Source organism: Littorina saxatilis, linkage group LG13 (assembly GCF_037325665.1).
Source record: "Littorina saxatilis isolate snail1 linkage group LG13, US_GU_Lsax_2.0, whole genome shotgun sequence".
NCBI classification, from domain to species: domain Eukaryota; kingdom Metazoa; phylum Mollusca; class Gastropoda; order Littorinimorpha; family Littorinidae; genus Littorina; species Littorina saxatilis.
Genome location: NC_090257.1, coordinates 272,201 through 288,493, shown reverse-complemented (window position 1 = coordinate 288,493; position 16,293 = coordinate 272,201).

The window sequence follows — 16,293 nt, the reverse complement described above, 5'->3', positions numbered from 1 at the left end:
GTTTTCAATTCGCCTTCCACTTCCATGCAGTTTGTTGTCGTCAGTTGTTCTGAGATCCAGCCATAACGCATATTTATTTGTCAAGAAATCTTCTACGCCAACACCGTGTAAATGTAGATCTTTAGCCACAAGATCAGATGTTGGGTCTTTCAATCTTCCTCCAGTAAAGTACTTTCTTGCTTCATCATAGTGTTGGTATGGCAGCATGCCAGATGCAAATATTTGGTTTGGCTGCCCTTCAATTGTGCAATATACTCTATTGATTAGTGGATTGTAAAACTTTTCTATTTGCCTTTCATATGAATCTTTTGGTTCCTCAAACAACATAAGTATTCCCTTCATTGACCTAGCTGGTGTATTCAAGTTAATGTTCCAGATTGGATCAGCCTGGCTTTTTGAAAGTGTACTGTGATTCAACACTCTTTCATAATAGATAGGCAGCTTAGAACTGTACTGATTTTCTATAAGTCTAGCCAGTTCAGGATGGTTTACAACATCAAACTCTAAAGAAATTCCAGACACCTTATACTTTGCTTCCGGGTCTTCTGAAAGCATAACACGATCATAACTATTGAAAGTCAGGTCGTATGACAGCCTGTCACGCAATGCTCCTTGATAGAAGGGAGGATGTGAATTTATGAGTTCAAAGTCAAGTGGAATACAAAATTTGTTTCCAAAAGCAACATTGACAGCGTTATCTTTTTTGTTGTCAGCTTTATCTCCGGCTCCTATTCTAACTTTTATCCCATTGTCTGACTGAATCCCTTGAAACACTCTGTTTTTCTTTTCATTGTCAGTCAACCAATTATCTGCATAAACTAAAAATACATCTGCATTATTCAATGACATCACTTCCCGCCCTTCCAGTTTGACAGTAATCTTCCTCACAATTGCTCTTCCTACATTATAAGCCAAAGTCCTATTTGCATCTGAGCCAGATTCTAATTCTAATTTGAATGATAGTCTTACAGTGCCTGGTACAATAACATCGTTCTTACCTAGATTAGGAAACCTAACAGTAAGTATTTCATTCTGATCAATAGTAGAAGGATTATTTGTGACTATAACTGTTTGCCTTATTCCTTTTACCCCGAGAGGTTCTTTCAGCCTTCTGTAAGGATCAAGAACAGAACCGAACGATTGTGCCATCTTTTTTTTATTTTCAAAATAAAAAATAAGTTACAAATGGCAGAAGGTGGATTTGAAGATTTATTTGAGCCAGCGGACGACATGAGCGAAGCAATCCCTTTGGTTCCCTACCATCATTCACTGCATTATGAGGTGGCACGACATGAACTTCTGGAAGGTAAAGTTAGAGATTTCTACAAAAGTTTAGGAGAAGAACCTGATGTTTTAGATCCAAACCAGTTCAAAATGGAAGCAAATCATTTATATACAACTAGCGATAAAGGAGAAAAAGTCCAACTTACATATAAATCTAATCCTGCTAAGTTTCTATCAAAAGTTTCACTAAAACAAAAACTTACTGCTAATCGACTTAGGCAATTAGATATTGTGCCTAGCACACGGTCATCATCTTCCCATGTTGTTTCCTTACTTCAACAAGCAGAACTAGGACTACCAACTGCTACTCAAATAGAATCTGTTCCATTGCAAGATCTTAATAAACTCGCAGAAGAGGCTGATCAACTTATACAAGAGATAGAAACTTCTTTTTCTGAGGAAACTTCACTGAAGACTCCACATGAACTATTACCTATGAGAGAAATAGAAGCCCTTAATCAATCACTACAAACCATCAGAGGTGAAATAGCAAATAATCTGTCAAAACTAGGTCAGCTGGATGAAGATATAAACAAAGAGAAACAAAAACTTGCTGATGCTGATGATTTGAACCTAGAACAAGAAGTAAAAAACAGAATTTCTAAGCGTTTAAAAGATTTGCAGGAGGAGAAAGCCATAAGGTTAGAAGTTCTAAGTAACAATAGAGAACAACTGAGAACACAGGTCAGCAGAATAAAAAATACAATTCAAAGAATCCTTTACGAAGACACAACTCTTGCTGAAAGAATTAGAACGCTTTTCAGAGAGCAGGGAATCACAATAGCTAGTATACTAACTGCGTTAGGATTTGCAATAAGCACATTAGTGTTAACACTCACAGGTGGCACTGTCACACCTCCACCTCCACCTTCACCTTCACCTCCATCTGATCCGGGATGGGTAAAGAAACAACTCAAACACATTGCAGAACTATTAAAGAAACTAGCAGCAAAAGCTTTGGATGCACTTCCAGGAATCATTGGTTCAATTGTTAGCTGGCTGTTATCTTTTGCAGGTAAAGTTGTTGGTTTCATGGCTGAACATCTCTGGACTCTAATAGTTTTAATTGCAGGTGTTCTGCTAACGAGAATAAAGCAAAAGTAAGCCGACACCCACTCCACCAATTACTAGAGCAGTCTTCTGCGATTCATGATCATCACTAATACTAACAGCTTGATCATCACTAGTGACAGAATGATCTTCACCTGCAGCCCGATCTTCACTTGTCACGCTTTGTTTCTGTTCATTGTGATATGGCTGTAGCATCGTTCTGATTTCTGAATTCAGTTCTTCACCCTTTCCAAGCGGCTGGGTGTCACTAGCAATAATGATTTCATTGTTATAATTTGTTATTGTTCCAATCTGCAGCTGGAGATCAGAAGGTAACATGTAAAGGCCGTTACCAACAGCAAAGTCAACTTTTGATCTTGCATAACGGAGAGAGTCTTGATACCTTTTGATGCTGGAAGGCAGATCAACTGCAGAGTTTATGACATCTTCTAAATTTGATAACAACTGTTTCTGTGCACCAAACCCTGTGCTTGTTCTCATTATGTTTGATCGTGTCTGTGCCTGCGAGCCTAGCAAGCACCACGCATATGTTCGGATAGATTCATTGATCCTTTCAACACCTGATCCAGTGAAACCTTTGCCGGTGTCTAATATAAAAGTAGTCCATGCATTGTGGTGCTGTTGTTCTATTGATCCTAACTGTACCTGCACATTTGAAGAAAAAGATGTATGACCTGGCCAGTAATCAAAATTATACCTCCTGTGGACACCCCATAAATATAGTGTTCCCATGCCATGATTTTTGTCTTGCTTTTGCCTAAAGTCGGTCTTAAAATCTATATTGAATTCATTGCAGAGACGCTCATACACTTTCATGTTTATCCTATTGTTGAATGGGTTCCAGCTCTTTTCATGCGGCATTGGTGCCTGAAGTTCAGACAAGATTCTCCTGCACTGATAGTAAACGTGAAATGTGTACACACACTTTGTCAGTAAGTTTGAATTATTCATGTGGTCTGCATAGGACACTCCACATCCTGTGGTTGCACAGAATATTGCAAAGTTTAACTGATTCTGATAGAACTGAATTGGGTGAGAGTTCCACATCTTTGGAACACTATCATTTTTGATTGGGGGATTTAGGTAAGAATGGAATGGGTCAGGCACTTTAACGCGAATGGATTCTGTTTCTGTTACAGCAAAGTCCAACTCATGGAAAGAAATAGTCTTTGGATTGTAATATGGTCCAGTTTTGTATTTAACGTCTTTGTTGAATTTATACTGAATCATTTTTGTTGTTGAATAAAAAATGTTTATCACACTAACAAATGTGAAGACTGGTGTGCCAGTTAAACTTGCAAACCCTATCAACAATCAAAATGGAGGAATGAAAGTTGCACTGCATGAAATTATGTACAAGGTTACTTGGTATAATATCAGTAAAAAAAAGAATAACAACTGGGTTAGAATTAATGGTAAAACACATTCTGTAGAAGATGGTTACTATGACTTCTGCACTTTAGAGAAAGAATTGTTTGCTCCAGTAGGTATTACAGCGAGTTTAAATCATGCAAGTCTCATTGCTACTCTTACTATGCCCAAAACTAGAGAAGTAAACAGATCATTTGAGTTTCCAACCAAACTCCTTGATATGCTTGGAATTACAAATTTATACAAGGGAACACGTCCCATTGACATGGATGTTAACAGTGTACTGTTTGTTCACATGAGAGAGCTTAACACATCCTATAATCTGTTTAATGATCAGCGTTCTGATCTGCTTAGGATTCTTCCACCGAGTGATGCCTCTTTTTGTAAAATGCACGTGCCAACATTTAAGACACTTCAGTTCAAGGACTTGGAGGAAGGGTGTCATGAATTCCTACACATTGATCTGAAAAATCAAAGTGGACAACCAGTTGATTGTTTGTTTAACATTACATTGGAAATAGTTCCATAAAATATTGAGTATTAAAATGTCGAGTGGACCTACAATAGCTTATCCTGTTGCATGTTCAACTATAGAGTTGAAAGATTTAGCAGACGCTATCGACTTTGAGAGCAATGCTGAAGTTGGTGCAGTGTATGCATTCGAGTTTACAGACACTGGTCATTACAAGAGAAAGGAAATCGACGATGAAAAGAAACCAAGATTTCTCAAACTAGGCCAAATCCGTGATGTTAATGTACCTGATCCAATTGTCGATGACATATACTACATGTGGAAACATCAGAATAAAAAATGGGTACTTAGTCCTGTTATAAAAAAGATTGACTGGGAAATGAAGTTTGAATTTGTGAGTCCATACACTCTTGTTGGAAAAGACGACACATTCCGTAAGTCAATCAATGCTAAACCACTAATTGTTAGCCTTGTTCCTGCGATTAACAGCAGGGGAGAAGTTGCAGTTAAACCTTTCCATAAGAACAACTATCTCATTCACAGAAAACAAAGTGTTGAAAAGGACGCTGACACCATTGTCGATTTTATACCCAAGCTTCCAATAGGGCAGAATGCAACTATGATATTTGATATAGTTGTCAGGAAAAGGGAAGAAACCACAAACACTGTTCTAATGAGAGGAATAAATCTCAACTGGAGACCATTAAATGTTGAAGAAGTCAGAGTATTTATTGCTGTTCAAAAGGATTCTAACACAATAAAAAAACAGACGTCAAACCAAAATGTTGTTGTTAACGCAGATATAAATAATTTAACAGAAATAAGAAGTATTAATCTTACTTATCTTGATTTGATTGCTTTCTACTATACAGATAAGGTGTTAAGCAATGAACAGCTTCAAAGCTTAGCAGAAACACTGGCCAGTGAGAATTAAGATAAATATTTTATATTTTGCATTAAAAAGATGACTAGCAGTGTGAAGCTTTATCCTAATATTGATGAAAGTGCAGCAGAAAGTCAACAATTCAGACTGGCACACATTAGTAATATACAAAAACAACTAGAAGATGAATTAGAAAAATATTCTCGCGCTAGACGTAAGTACTCAACAACTTACAACAGCCTTTCTAATGCCAGCACTGGTTCTACTATCCTTGCATCAGCTGCAGGTGTAACGGGAACAATTCTGTTAGCTACCGGAGTAGGGACTCCAGTTTCTCTAATCCTAGGTGGTGTGGCAGCAGCAGTTGGTGGTTTATCATTTATAGCATCAGCTATAATGAAAAAAATTGTGAAAAAGCTTGAAAAACACGAATCCATTTCCACTCTTGCATCATCAAAATTGTCTAGCCTAAAACTGTCTATCAGTAAAGCACTTGAAGATTCAAAAGTTTCTGACGAAGAATTCAAACAGATACAAACAGACTTTGATGACTACAAAAGTAAGAAAGCAAGTATTCAAACAAAAACACGAGCTGAATATAACAAGCCAATCGATATAGAAGATCTGAAAAAGCAGTTTTTAAAAAAGGGGATTCAAATAGGACGGGAAGAAAAAGTAAAAATAGAATCACTTGTAAAGAGTTAACTATTCGTTTAGACAGTCACATTGCATGTATCAGATATAATTCTAACAGTGAAAGAACATATGAAGTAAAGTTTGTAAATGAGAGAGCGTATTGAGCTTAAGAATGTTGTATAAGAGAAAGGGAGAATGTACGTTCTGGGTTACTGATTCCGACAGACCCGGCATTGGTTCAAAACAACCTTACTTTACTATATTTTTTTTTGTATGGATTTATGCAGTATTTTTCTGATTTTGTCGCATGTTTCATTTTAGTAAAAGTTTAGTCCAGAAGCCTATTTTGCGTTAATATTTAGGGTCTGTCGGAATCGGTGAGCCAGAACGTACATTCTCCCTTTCTCTACTGTGCAAACAACTCTAAAGTGTCACGTGATAATCAACTTTGGCTTCGGCGCGCGCCGGAGCAGACGATTTTTTCTGTAACCAGTTGAGACTGATGCAACCATATATCACGGTCTCCTTCCGACAGCAGTCTCAAAATTTCGACTTGTTTTGACCTTAGAACGATGTCTTTATCCTAACTGTGAAGAACAGAACGGAGATCACGGATGAGACGAAAAACCGAGGTCCCTTCGTGTACACTACATTGGGGTGTGCACGTTAAAGATCCCACGATTGACAAAAGGGTCTTTCCTGGCAAATTGTATAGGCATAGATAAAAAATGTCCACCAAAATACCCGTGTGACTTGGAAAAATAGGCCGTGAAAAGTAGGATATGCGCCGAAATGTCTGCGATCTGCTGGTCGATGTGAATGCGTGATGTATTGTGTAAAAAAATCCATCTCACACGGCATAAATAGATCCCTGCGCCTTGAGTCCGAGTCTGGAGATACGCGCGCGATATAAGACTTCATATATAACAATAACAATGAAGTCGGCCAATCTGCAATAATTTTCGTCTCGCGAACACTAATCTCAAATTTAGATCAGTGCTCGCGAAAAACATATGGGAGATAACTCTGTATTCTTGTTTTGATAGATTCGCGCAAAAATTCAGCATGCTGTCAGAGAGAAACTGGTGATAGCCGTGGACCGATGATTATCAGAATGTTCTCGGCCACAATAAAATGGGGGGGGGGGGGGGGGGGGCTGGAGAGATCCTTCACAATTCTAATCTGACACTCTATGTCGAGACATCAGCTGTGTGCGTGTGCGTGCATTCACTCTCGAAGTATCGACTGATTTCCAAACAGCTTTCAAAATAACATTTTCCAATGCCAGGGGTACAGGCGCCTCAAAGAACTATTACATTTCAGCACACTTAAAGGCACAAACAGCCACCCGTAAACCATCCGTTTCTGGTCACAGACACTGCCAGGCTTTTACACACAGTACAAACACCCTTTCGTTTAAACACTCACCGCTTGAGAACATCCTAGGTGCCCTCCGCAAAGAGCGAGCATTTTTCACAGAATTTATTTTTGCGTGGCCTGCCGGATTGTCTGTACCACAATCGGACGCCTCGTTTTGGCATTAGGACTAACTTTTAAAATCTAAATGATAAACTGACAGCTTGAAACACAAACATTCTTAAATCATAAAAGATTTCTTTTTTCATCAAGACGAGATCAGTAAGTACAACTCGAGGTTTTGAAAGTTTTAAACAAGTCGCGTAAGGCGAAAATACAATATTTAGTCAAGTAGCTGTCGAACTAGTCACAGAATGAAACCGGCTGAACGCAATGCAATTTTTCAGCAAGACCGTATACTCATAGCATCGTCAGTCCACCGTTCAGGCAGTGAAATTGACAAGAAGAGCGGTTTAGTAGTTGCGCTGAGAAGGATAGCACGCTTTTCTATACCTCTCTTCGTTTTAACTTTCTGAGCGTGTTTTTAATCCAAACATATCATATCTATATGTTTTTGGAATCAGGAACCGACAAGGAATAAGATGAAAGTGTTTTTAAATTGATTTGGACAATTTAATTTTGATAATAATATTTATATTTTTAATTTTCAGAGCTTGTTTTTAATTCAAATATAGCATATTTATATGTTTTTGGAATCAGAAAATAATGGAGAATAAGATAAACGTAAATTTGGATCGTTTTATAATTTTTTATTTTTTTTTTTACAATTTTCAGATTTTTAATGACCAAAGTCATTAATTAATTTTTAAGCCATCACGCTGAAATGCAATACCGAAGTCCGGGCTTCGTCGAAGACTACTTGACCAAAATTTCAACCAATTTGGTTGAAAAATGAGAGCGTGACAGTGCCGCCTCAACTTTCACGAAAAGCCGGATATGACGTCATCAAAGACATTTATCGAAAAAAGGAGAAAAACGTTCGGGGATATCAATCCCAGGAACTCTCATGTAAAATGTCATAAAGATCGGCCCAGTAGTTTGGTCTGAATCGCTCTACACGCACGCACGCACGCACGCACACACACACACACACACATACACCACGACCCTCGTTTCGATTCCCCCTCGATGTTAAAATATTTAGTCAAAACTTGACTAAATATAAAAAAAGGGAAAGAAAGAAAGAAAGAAAGAAATATAGGAATAAATAAATAACATTAAAACAATAGTCAGCTAGTCCCTCAATGCCACATTAAAAAATAAGTTGTGTGATTATATGACATTTCCGAGGTATTTAAAGAGTAAGAAAAGGCAGACGGTTTTCAAAACAACAACAACAGCAACAACAATATAAGCAACTGTAACCACACAACCACCTCACCAACACCACCACCAACACCACCACAACAACAACATGGATTTCATGTGAGGCAGCATGTCAATATAACATTGTCTTTTCAGGAGAGAGAGAGAGAGAGAGAGAGAGAGAGAGAGAGAGAGAGAGAGAGAGAGAGAGAGAGAGAGAGAGAGAGATAGAGAGAGAGAGAGAAGTCTGAAGTCTGAATGTTTTAATGAGTAGGCCTTAGAGAGAGAGAGAGAGAGAGAGAGAGAGAGAGAGAGAGAGAGAGAGAGAGAGAGAGAGAGAGATAGAGAGAGAGAGAGAGAGAAGTCTGAAGTCTGAATGTTTTAATGAGTAGGCCTTGGGCCCTTTTCATGGAGATGAGCACATCTCAAGCACCAGCATACAAATGCACATAGTAAACAAAATCAAGAACATCCTACTCAATCTGTAATCCTATTCCAATAATTCCGGTGTGCTTTTCACACACTTGCGCGTACATGGGTGTTTGTGTTTGCGTGTGGTCATATGAATGGTGTGTGTCTGTGAGTGTATGTTTACGAGCGCGTGTATGCTTTGTAATGGAGTGTCGCCCTGTTTCGTTTGCGGATTACGGATTACGAATGGAAAGCGCCTTCATGACAAATGTAGAAAAACGTAGCAATAGCGGCTTACTAGTGTTTGAAAACAGCATGCTTAATTTAAACAATGATGGGATTCTAGTGTATTTTCGTGGAATATAATATTCTCTTAACTCAGCATATTTAGGGCATACTAAAACAAAGTGGACTTCATCTTCAACACTGCCACAACAAAATGGACAAGATAAATCAGCGGAGGTTGCATTTAAATTAAAGCGAAATCGATGCACTTTCAGATGAAATACTCCCAATCTAAGTCTAATCAGAAGATTTCTAGCTTTAATATGTTTCAAATCACTTAAATAGTTGGATAATGTTAGGGTTGATTTGAAGGTTCTGTACAGAGAGAAACGTTCACTTCCTTGTACATTTTCAAGCCAGGTTTGCTTATAGGATGAAATAAGTGTTTCTTTAAATGCTGTTAGGAACGCCCTCTCTTCGCCAACACCTTGGTTTTCCCATACTTCGTCAAAACCGTACATGTACAGAGTGTAACAGATCGAGGAGGCCCATGTTTTCTTATTTTGTTCATGGAGATATTTCAGCATTTTATACGCCTTGCTCGGAAGGCGATGATGTGGCATCCTCAATATACGTAGCCAAAAACGAATGCATTTAACAAAGCTGTTTATAAACAAGGGGTACCTTCCCGTTTCTCCATAGACCATAGCATTTGGTGTTCTCATACTCGTATTCAAAAAACGTTTAAGTGCGAATAAATGAACTCTCTCTATAGGTGTATGGTCTGCTTCAACCCCCGAAACTTCGGCGCCATATGACAGCATCGGTTAAATCTGTGCGTCGAAAAGCTTGAAAAAAAATAGCTGGAGATATGTCACCCAGTTGCCATAAACATTTTAAAATACCAATGACTCCCTTTTTCCCTTTTGTAGCAAAATCATTAAGAGTGTGAGAGAAGGACAGGCGTGTAGACAACCATACTCCTAAATACTTATACATGTTCAAAACGCTCATAGGATGTCCACCATACACCCATCTTTCTCGCAAGGCCAAGTGACCACCGTTCCGAAAAACAACAATATTAGATTTGTCTAAATTAACTTCAAGTCCAAGACGTCTAGACGAATCCCACAGAATGTTTAACTGATTCTGGAGCCCACATACAGAATCTGAAATAAGAATAATATCATCTGCAAACATCAGAATGAGTATTTCCAAAAAGTCTGGAATAAGTTGAATACCACGTTTTCCCTTCTGGACAATATCATTAGCTAGCTCATTAATTAGTAGAGAAAACAAAACTGGACTACAAATTTCTCCCTGTTTTAGACCCCTTGGGCACATAAAGGAGTCCGAAAAATCACTTCCTGATCGCACTTTCGCTTTTTACCACGTCATACATACAGCTGAGCGCCTGGTGCATCTCCATTTTTCTTCAAAGTTTTCCACAACGTAGTTCTTACAACTGAATCAAAAGCTTTACGAAAGTCAATAAAAGCAACATACAACTTCTTGTGTGACAATAACTGCTTCTGTACCAAAGCTTGTAGTGTAAAAATATGATCAACGGTAGGGGAAAGTCGCTAAACCTGGAACAGTTAAGGAGAAACAGCCGTACCAGACAAAAAAAAATGGATATTGCAAAGCGTTCTTTATATTGTCACATACTAGACTCTATCAGTAAATAAACGAACCACAAAAAATAAAATAAAAGTCACGCAACTCATCAGACTGATCATAATAAAAATGTCTGCATTTGTTCCAGGTTGGACGCATGGGTGTGTAAAGTGGAACACTGTGTTGTCAAACTCGGAACACATACAAACACACCCTGACTCTCTTTCTAGCTCTGTCTGTGTCTCACACACACACACATATACACCCACACACTCTCATTCACACACAAACAAGCACACTTTACCACACACACAAGATAAATAAATACGTCATAACATTTTGATTAAGCCAATTTATGTAAATGTCTTTATTTCAACATCATATTTTGATTTTCACCAAGGAAATAACAAATCGGATAACAATTTAAGCCTTAAATGTAAAACAAAAAGATAAATAAGGGCTAGGTCTAAAAAGGACTGAAAAACAAAACCTTAAAAAAAAGGAAAAAATAGGCAAAGAACCGATTTCGCAGACAATGTCCTTTGTCTTCTACTGTCAGCGCAGTCATCGTGTGATTACTGTGTGCACTTCTGGCACTATAACATATCCTCAGGGGAGTTGGTGCCACACATGAAGCAGTACCACGAAATTTCGCAGCTTCATTTGTACCCCTCTTCTGTTGACAAATAGATATAAAAGGGCTACCTGCCCAATTGACTAAATGTAAAAATCATTACGCATAAAGTCTCAAAGCAAATAACTAAGAACAGATTTAAGAACTGATTTTGCAGACACACAAAAATTGCTAAGTGCAGATTTTGAAGTCCTTTTGTCCGCTGCTGTCGGCGCAGTCCTCGTGTGCCCACTGTGTGCCACAGAACTTATATTAGACTGTCTGATATAAGTTCTGTGCTGTGTGCACCTCTGGCACTGTATCATGTTCTCAGGGGAGTTGGTGCCACACATGAAGCAGTACCAAGTGCTTTCCCCCGGGATAGAACGCATCGTCGAGAATGTTCTCCTGTTTCCCTCTGATCAGAAGATATTCCCCTCTTGTTTCTCTGAGCAGAAGATTTTGTAGCTTCATTCTTTCCTCTTTTCTGTTGACCTGCACGCCTTTTTGCAAGTGAAATCTCCAGCTTTTTCTTGTAAGGAGAAGATTGTTTTTTTCGTGATGATCTCTTCGACGAGCTTGTGGTTGTGCGTTGCAGGACATCAGCAGCAGGTAAGCTTACATTTGCTGCTGACACCAAGCAATCATAATGACCAGAATCTCCATGTACAGTGTACAAAACAACGATGGGGGTGACGTTGGCAAATGTATTTCAGCTTCAAGAATGCTATTGATTAGTTTTGGTTCTATCTCTCGTGTTAACGTAGAAGGTCTTCCTGTGAACTTTACTTCTTCTTTTGCAAATTTGTTTGTTTCCTTCTAAATGACTTTTAAGAGTTGTGACAGTAACACCATATTATGCTCTTGATGCGCAACGCAAACCCATATCTCCGTTTTTCACTGCCGACAAAGCGCAGCCCATTTCTTCTGGTAACCACCGCCGTTCGGGTCTCATAATACTGTCAAACAAATCAATCAATCATTCAATAAAACTTATAGAAAGGAAAAACACAACAAAACTGAAAAGAGAATTGGATACGTGAATAAAACAGCAGTGTTCTGTTTATTGTTTGATGAGGGTAAGATGGAACAGAATGCGGCAAAGCTGGAACACTGTTCCATGTGTTCCATCATTGCCGCATGGCACCTGCATGGATTTCGCGTTTTTCTGTTGGATACACGTGACGTTTCAAATCTTTTTTTTTCCGTTCAAGTTATTGCAAATCTATGAAGGTTTATCACAGCAATCAACATTTTACGTGAACGTATGTAGATAAACAGTAATAATACGAATTGTAGACGGTAGAAATAAGAAGAAGAAGGAAGAAAAGTTTAAAACACGTACCATTTTTTTTTTTTTTGTGCCGCGGTAGTCATTTTTTTGCTGGAATAATATCAAGGAATGTCACTGGACATTTCTGCAAAACAATTGTTCATGAATTGTTCTCCGTTGATCGCATATTGAGGTGTTCCAAGATGGCCGACTGTTCCGGGATTGGCGACTTTCCCTTACTATAGCCTCTGCGAAAACCAGCTTGACTCTCATTTAATATTTCATGTTTTTCGATCCAATTCGTCAATCTGTTGTTCAAAATGTAGCTATACAATTTGCTGCATATACATAATAATGAAATACCTCTGTAATTATCAGGATTATTCTTATCACCTTTCTTGTCCATACATCAGGGTAAAGTCCTGAGGTAAACAATTTATTGGAATATTTTGTAAGAAACGGCACAACAGCTGTGGCGGAATTCTTGAAGAACTCCCCAATTAAATAATCGGGTCCTGCAGCTTTATCATTCTTTAATACTCTAAAAGCTTTTTTTTTTACTTCGTTTTCAGTGATGACACGTTCAAGCGCATCCATGTCATACATCTTCTCCTCATCATCACCATCAGATACCCGGTTAACACCATCCTCAACAAAATCAGTATGATCATTATTTTCTTTTGTAAAAGAGTTCAACACATTATAAAAATGTTGATACCACTGTTCTGTATTAATGGAAATCACACCTGCCACCTTAGATGCCAAGGATTTGATTGTTTTCCAAAACAATTTAGGATCACTACTCCCTTTATCTAAAGACTCCATAAGAGACTGACGATGAGATTTTTTCTTTTGTCTAATAAGTTCAGTATAGCTACTTCTTTTTTCAGTGTAACAATCCTTGTCTACACGGCCGCTATGAAATAAACGAAGGCTACTATGGTAACATTCTGAATCGAACCACCTTTGTTGTCTGTCTTTTCCAATATACACTCTTTTTTTCATACACTCTCCTGCCATCGTCATTGTTTCGTTAAATTTACTCAGAGATACATTGACATCAACTTCTATTAATTCAGTGGCATCTCGGAGGCGGGCCTGAATTTCTTCAGAAGAGAATGAGGATACAAACGAAATCGACTTTTCATCACACCAAACAAACTTTTCAATCTTGACAGCCTTAGAAACATTACACTCAGAGTTAACAAAAACATCATTTGGCAGGAAGATCATTTCCACAGGCATGTGTTTGGATTCAATTTTTTCAGCTACGTTAAGTGAAACAGAAGAAAACAAATTTCTTGACACAATAAAATAGTCAATAACACTACAACCGGATGTTGAAACATAGGTAAAGTTACCGTCCCCTCCTCCCTTTCCCTGCACACCGTTCACAATAACAAAGTCAAATTGCTCACAAACATTCAACAAATATTTACCAAAGGCATGTTCCTCTTCATCTTTCGACACACGCACGCATTCTTCAAGACAATCGTCTCCTTCCTCGACTTCAGTGTTCTGTGACGGGAACACACTGAAGTAATCTGCATCATAACAAGAAGAGCAAACGCTCGATCGAGTCACTTTCGCAGTTCTGAATATTATATGAGGCATCAGATGGACAGGAAGAAATTGCTATTCACAACACAATGAGTCACGTTCACATAAAATTTGAGCCTGGTCACTTTTATAGTTTCCGAGAAAAGCCCAACGTTAAGTTGTGTGTTGCCGAACAGAAAAGGCTAGTTATCTCCCTTGTTTTTTCTGATAACGTTCGTAAAAGGCTACAGATGTAAATACTTTGATGTAAAGAATAATCCTACAAAGTTTCAATCACATCCGATGAACTTTGTCAAAGATATAAAATGTCTAATTTTTCCTTTGACGCTGACCTGTGACCTTGAAAAAGGTCAAAGGTCAACGAAACCATCGTTAAAGTGTAGAGGTCATTGGAGGTCACGACTAAACAAAATATGAGCCCGATCGCTTTGATAGTTTCCGAGAAAAGTCCAACGTTAAGGTGGTGTCTACGGACTGCCGGCCGGCCGGACAGACTAACACTGACCGATTACATAGAGTCACTTTTTCTCAAGTGACTCAAAAACACTGCATTTCACGTGCATTCCGAGAACCTGTTCTTGCATTCAAATCTCCAAACAAAATAAAGGGCAAATCACCAACGTTTTCTATAAGGTCCAAAATAATACAGTAGATCAATTTTACAAGGATTGGTGCCTGTATATGCATGTTTTGATGTAACCCTCAGGTTTTTTCTTTCTTAAATCCTTTTGATACTGCGACCACCAAGCCCTGAACATCCCCCCCTCCCCCACCCATCCTCCCACCCCATGTATGTTGTAATTGTTCAAGGGTTTTTCGGTTGTGTCCCTTTGTTTTATGTGATGTCCTGTAATGTTTAACAAGTCGCGTAAGGCGAAAATACAACATTTAGTCAAGTAGCTGTCGAACTCACAGAATGAAACTGAACGCAATGCAATTTTTCAGCAAGACCGTATACTCGTAGCATCGTCAGTCCACCGCTCATGCTCATGGCAAAGGCAGTGAAATTGACAAGAAGAGCGGTTTAGTAGTTGCGCTGAGAAGGATAGCACGCTTTTCTGTACCTCTCTTCGTTTTAACTTTCTGAGCGTGTTTTTAATCCAAACATATCATATCTATATGTTTTTGGAATCAGGAACCGACAAGGAATAAGATGAAAGTGTTTTTAAATTGATTTCGAAAATTTAATTTTGATAATAATTTTTATATTTTTAATTTTCAGAGCTTGTTTTTAATCCAAATATAACATATTTATATGTTTTTGGAATCAGAAAATGATGGAGAATAAGATAAACGTAAATTTGGATCGTTTTATAAAAAAAATATCTTTTTTACAATTTTCAGATTTTTAATGACCAAAGTCATTAATTAACTTTTAAGCCACCACGCTGAAATGCAATACCAAAGTTCGGGCTTCGTCGAAGACTACTTGACCAAAATTTCAACCAATTTGGTTGAAAAATGAGAGCGTGACAGTGCCGCCTCAACTTTCACGAAAAGCCGGATATGACGTCATCAAAGACATTTATCAAAAAAATGAAAAAAAACGTCTCGGGATATCATATCCAGGAACTCTCATGTCAAATTTCATAAAGATCGGTCCAGTAGTTTAGTCTGAATCGCTCTACACACACACACACACACACACACACACACGCACAGACACACACACACGCACAGACACACACACATACACCACACCCTCGTCTCGATAAAAAAAAACTTCACAAAAAGAGAATAAATTTTTTTTAAAAGATCCAAAATACACTCTTCCATAAAAGAGAGAGATAGAGAGAGACTGATAGAGAGATAGAGAGATAGAGAGATATATATATATATATATATAGAGAGAGAGAGAGAGAGAGAGAGTATGTGTGTGTTGTGTGTGTGTGTGTGTGTGTGTTTGTGTGTGTGTGTTTGTGTGTGTGTGTGCGTGCGTGCGAACGTGCGTGTGTGTGTGTGTGCGGTGTGTGTGTGTGTGTGTCAGTGTGTGCGTGCGTGCGAACGTTCGTGTGTGTGTGTGTGTGTGCGTGTGCGTGTATCTCTGTTTTTCTCTCTTTCTCTCTGTCTCTCTCTGTCTTTCTGTCCGAGTCTGTCTCTCCCCCTCTGTCTGTCTCTGTCTGTCTAACCCTAACCCTAACCCTGTCTGTCTGTCTGTCTGTCTGTCTGTCTCTCTCTCTCTCTCTCTCTCTCTC